Raw genomic sequence first — 6,000 nt, forward strand, 5'->3', positions numbered from 1 at the left:
GCAAGCACGACACTGGTGCCGCTAGGGATGAGCCCCATCCCGGTGTCAAAGCTGCCTGCATCGATCTTCGATGCGCTCTCGGTGCTGGACTCCGCCGTTGATCGCCTCCGACGCCTGGACCAGATCCTTGGCACCTTCTTAGAGGCAGAGGGCAGCAAGCTCTGCCGGACGGTGACTGAGTATGTCTTGACATGCTTCCGGAGCCACGACCCCGCCATATCCTTGGCGCCGGTGATAGTGGGTCTGGTGGCTGCCACAGAAGACGTCGCCCGGGAGAGTGTACAAGACGCGCGTGGAGCTGGTGGCTGAGCACTTCCAGCGGGATCCTACTGATGACGAGTAGTCTATTCTGCAGAGACAAAACAAGGGTTCCGCTGGGGGTGGCTTATAATAACTTTTGGTTTTGTAAGATACTTTTGAGAACTATTAATCAAACAACACTTATCTGTATGCTATTTGTCCTCGCTGTGTGTAGCGTTACCAACTTCTCCCTAGTACTTGGCCCCCCTGGATGTAGGCTCGACGTGTCAAGGCTGGATACCAGTATACCTAAGGGAAAATTAGTTGCTCGGTCCATAGGAGGTAGTCTCTACGGTTTGAGACTACCTGCGTCTGGATTGGGACCTGGACCTGCACACAGCTTCGACTTTGAAGTGTTAGTAGCACACCCATAGGACCCATCGTCTGGTATCTGCCATCCTTTGATTCATGCAACAGGACCTGCAGGATTTAGCCTGGGAAGCCAAGGCGTATGTCCGGACCCCCTACATCACAGCTCCAAATACTAGGACACCCATCACAGAGTGGTGGAGCGTGCAGGCTTAGGGTACGGAACCATGCTAAGCGGCTACACAGCTCCGGACCACCCCGAGAGACGAGTGTCCATTCTCTAGAATCGGACCCCAGGTTGCCGGACCCATAGGACTATAGTTCCAAATACTAGGATACTCGTCGCAAAGTGGTGGAGCATGCAGGCTTAGGGTATGGAACCAAGCTAAGCGGCTACACAGCTCTGGACCACCCCAGGGAACGAGCACCCATTCTCTAGAACTAGCCCCCAGGCTGCCGGACCCCCTACCTTTGTAGAGGGGTCCTAAACTGCAAGCCTGGCTACTCAATTCGGATGTCATCATACCAGCAAGGGTGGGAACTGTATGGGTGGGTTAGATAAAAAAATAATGTCTGAAAACTGTAGCAGAATAAAACCATCACAAAAGCACATTTGGGGGGTAAATCTCTTCCTTATAACTTGATATACATGGGTGTAGACCAACAGGCCGGGTTTACGAGGGTGGACCTCACCGGATTGACATACACATATGCGCAACCCAGTTACAAAGGAAGAAAAACTCAATCCCCCAGTTTTGCTTCTATGGGAAGAACTTACGGAGATGCTCTATGTTCCAGGGATTGGGCAGAGGCACTCCTTCAGCTGTGGTAAGGCGGACACATCCGGGTCGGCATATTTCCGTCACCTTGAAGGGTCCTTCCCAACTGGGGGAGAGTTTGTGGAGCCCTTCTCGGTTCAGTACTCGCCTTAGGACTAGGTCCCTGACCCTAAGCTCCCTACTATGCACGAACCGTTGGTGGTAGCACCTGAGCGCTTGGTTGTACCGTGCATTTTGGATCGCCGCTCGTCATCTACGCTCGTCGATGAAGTCCACGTCCTCACGCCATAGCTGTTCCTCACTTTGTGAACTTATCGATGGCGACGAAGAGGAAACGGTACCCGCCGACGGCCCTAGGGAATGGCCCCAGGATATCCACCCCCATACGGCGAATGGCCTGGAGGGTGGAATCATTTGCAGAGCCTGAGCTGGTGTGTGTATCTGCTTTGCATGGAACTGACATGCTTTGCAGGACTTTACCAGCTCAGTTGCATCCTGGAGAGCGGCTGGCCAGTAAAAGTCGTGCTGGAAGGCCTTACCGACCAATGTGCGGGATGATGAATGACTTTCGCACTCACCTCCATGGATCTCTGTGAGCAACTCATAGCCCTCCTCCTGGGTGATGCACCGCATGAGAATGTCGTTGGCACCATGGCGGTAGAGATCCTCTTCCACCACTGCGTATCGTTTAGCCAACCGCACTATGCGCTCTGCGAACACATGATCTTCAAAAAGGATATTTTCCTTCAGGTAGTCCCGGATCTCGGAGATCCATGCATCAAGACCACTCCGAGATACTAGCTGTGGCGCTAAGGGGTTGGCAGGACCCCCTGTAGCACACACAAACCTTGGTGGGTTCTGCTAATGATACACCACCGGGACCGCTAGCTTCGAGGTGCTAGTCTCACCCCCTTCGCCCGGCTCGGTAGGCTGGGCGATAGGTCTCAGCAGTCGTCTTTTGAAGACGCCCCCGTGCCCAAGTTGATGCCCTCATGGAGAGTTCTACCGCTGAGTTGTTAGCCCGAGGAACATGTTGCAGTTCCAGTGCCGTGAAGTCCTTTTCCAGCTTCCTTACTTGAAGGAGGTAAGCTGCAAGCCTGAGCTCGTTGCAGCTACATTCCCCATGAACCTGCTTGATGATCAGCTAGGAGTCCCCCTTCACGAGAAGCTGGAGGATCCCTAGGGATAGGGCCGCAGACAAGCCAAAGATCAGTGCTTCGTACCCGCCATGTTGTTGGTGGCCTTGAACTTAAGGTGCACCATGTACTTTACTTGATCTCCGTTTGGGTCGACGAGGACCACCCCAGCACCACCACCTTGCTGGCGGGCGGACCCGTCGAAGAAGAGCGTCCAGTGTGCTCGATGAAGACCGGGACCCTGGGCTCCGCAGGTGTGGGGTCCGAATCAGGATCCGGACCCCCAGAAGCGCTCGGGGGAGGGGTCCACTCCACGATGAAGTCAACCAGGACTTGGCTCTTGACAGCGTGGCGAGGCTGGAAGTCCAACTGGAACTCAGCGAGCTCCGCAGCCCACTTGGCGATGTTGCCTGTGGCGTTAGAGTTGTGGAGGATGGCCCTTAACGGGAAGGAGGTCACCACCATGACCCTGTGTGCTTGGAAATAGTGGCACAGCTTCCTGGACACGACAAGCACAACATAGAGGAGCTTGTGCGTCTCAAGATACCTGGCCTTCGCCTCATGGAGGACCTCGCTGACGTAGTAGACCATCTTCTGTATGGTCCGGACCCCTATGGTTGGCCCCAGGCCCTCAAGGTTCGTGGTGGTCGGACCACCACCGTCTTCTAGGGGAACCTCCTGACTCCCCTGGGGATGTTGCGCTGTCCTTTCGACGACCAGCACCATGCTCACCACCTCTGTAGCCGCTGCAATGTAAAGTACAGTGGCTCCCCTGGCTCCGGAGCTACCAATATTGGTAGGGACACAAGGTGCTGCTTCAACTCTTGGAAGGCTCGCTCTGCCTCCTTAGTCCAAGAGAATGGTCCGGACTTCCGTAGGAGCTTGAAGAAGGGTAGCGCCCTCTCAGCCAGCCATGAGATGAAGCGGCTAAGGGCAGCCAGGGACCCCGTAAGCTTCTGGACGTCTCCGGCCTCATTGCCTCAATTGCCCTGATCTTCTCTGGGTTTGCTTCAATGCCCCGGTGCGAAACCAGGAATCCCAGCAACTTCCCAGCGGAGACACCAAAGACACACTTGTCCAGGTTCAGCTTCGTGCGTGTTGCCCATAGCTTGTCAAAGACCAGGGTCAAGTCCTCCACTAGGGTCGACCCTCTCTTAGTCTTGACCACGATGTCATCGACGTATATCTCTATCATGTCCCTAATTAGGTCCCCGAAGGTCTTACTCATCGCCCGTACAAATGTCCCCGAAGGTCTTACTCATCACAGCAGTGTTTCCACCAGCTGCCGTAATGGCAGTGACGTAAACCAGCAAAAATTCTGATGGGTTTGACGTACCGTCATACTTCTCTAGCAGGTGTGGCCGAAACTTAGGCGGCCAAGTCACCGCGATGGGACACCCATGTGGGTTCGGGCTCCCCTTGGAGTTTGTGGCACAAGCAGAGCGAAGTCCTAATCGAGGTTGCGACCCTCGAAGTTTAGTCGGCGCTCACGCGCCCTCTCCAGAGAGACTCATGCGTTCTCGCCCGCACGCCTGCGGTTGAGTTCTGCCCGTAGGTCATCAAGTCTCTCTAGAGAAATTGGGGCATCCTCGCCCCCACGTGGGTGGTTGAGCTCCGCCCATAGGTCCTCAGTTGGTGCAGCCTTCATCGAGGGTGAGCACACTGACGCTGACGCCTCATGTTGACGTCGGAATGATCGAGGCTTGGGTCTGGCCGAGTCAGAATGCGCCATGCCAAGGAGACAATCAACATCGTCACGCCACTGCTTCATGGCCCCTGGCAAGGCCGTGGAGCTTGGAGGGTGGCACAACAACTCCCTGGCTGCAGACAGCGCCCAAGAGCAGCCCTTGATGGAGCCCAGGATGTCTGTGCGGGAGTGTGCTGCTGCGCAGCGTGCACAACAGCAGCACCAGGCGCAGGGTGGTTGGAGCTCCGTGGCATGGAAGACGCAACCTCTTCCTCCATCAGGAAATCCTCAGGAGTCAAGCCGTGGTGCTTGACAATATGAACCATCGTGCCGAGCAGGAAAACAGGCGAAAACCTATTGCCAAAGATCCCCTACCTGGCGTGCCAAATGTCGGAGAGAAAATCCTCCGGCCGGGTGGCGGAATGCACCCGCCCTAATCCTAAGATGAGGAGGGGCCTTAGCGGTTTGCCTATTAGGTGGAATCGGGTTGAACACAAGAGCACACAAGGGATTAGAGTGGTTCAGGCTACCGGAGCGCAATACCCTACCTCCACTGTGTGTATGTTGTATTGAGTGAGTGTGTAAGCATGTGTCTGCGTCTGAGATTCTGTGTCCTTTGTGACATTATGTGCCTTCCCTTTTATAGTTTAAGGGAGGGACATACAAGGATGCTGAGCCCCGACATGCGGGCCCAGGAGCATAATGGAAGGAATACATTATGTGAGTAACTAATGTTAGTAACGCCTGAGTAATCACCGGGAGTCTTGATGACCGCAGTCCATGCAGCATTGATAGCCGAAACGTGTGAGTAATGGTGAATAACAGCACGACCAGCGTATCGTGGACTAAGCATGCCACCTGTCAGTGGAATGGACAGGCGCACGTGTTATCCGTAATGAATGTGAAGGCGCGTGCAGCCCAGAGGCGTCACGCTAGGTTCCGCCTGTTGGCTTAAGCCGCGCGCAGCGTGCCACTTGGCAGCAACGGGTCTCCGCCTGAGCAGGGAGCAGGAGTGTATGCGGACAGGTCCGGGATCCCACCAGACCAGGTCTGGACACGTGTCGGCACCGGACCCGAGGCGTGGGTGTGTTTTGTCCTGGAACCTCAGGACCCTACTATGGGCGGTCCGGACCCCATACGGGGGGTCCGGATCCCATTCTAGGGGTCCAATCCGTACACATGGGGGTCCTGGACCAATCTTGGAGGTCCGGACTGTATATTCCTGGGGTCCGGCACCTTCCCATGGGGGTCCGGGTTCACTGCTACTACCTTGGAGTGTATCACCTTCTCTAGCCACATGGCGGCTCCGGACCCACCCATGTGGTGGGGTCAGGCGCTGTTGTGGACCCAGAGTGGTCGCCCGAGGCTGGGGCGAGTCATGGCTTGGTCCCACACACAGCACCTTTACCACGCGACTAAGAGATAGCCGCGTGGGTACTGCGTATTTATACAGTAGTAAGGGGTACCCTAGTTCCAGGGTACCGACAATAGCGATCCAATCAGAGGCATGGATTTTAGCGATCTAGTATTAGTGATGCCTATAGGTGAAACCTACTTACACAAGGCTAGCAATTCAAGGCTTTATCCATTGCAAATTCGTGAGGAGGTGAACCTGCAATGCAAGGTGTAGTTCAACCTGTGTCTGGTCTACACTGAAAAGTTGTATATGAAAGCGTAGAGATTGAGTAAAATGGAGACCTTGGCTTTAGTGGGGATTGTTAGAATTAGGCCCACTAGTGTGTGGCCCAATTCAATAAGGAAGGCAAGGTGGTGTGTAGAGATGTCATGA

Source organism: Zea mays, chromosome 1 (assembly GCF_902167145.1).
Source record: "Zea mays cultivar B73 chromosome 1, Zm-B73-REFERENCE-NAM-5.0, whole genome shotgun sequence".
Classification (NCBI taxonomy): Eukaryota; Viridiplantae; Streptophyta; class Magnoliopsida; order Poales; family Poaceae; genus Zea; species Zea mays.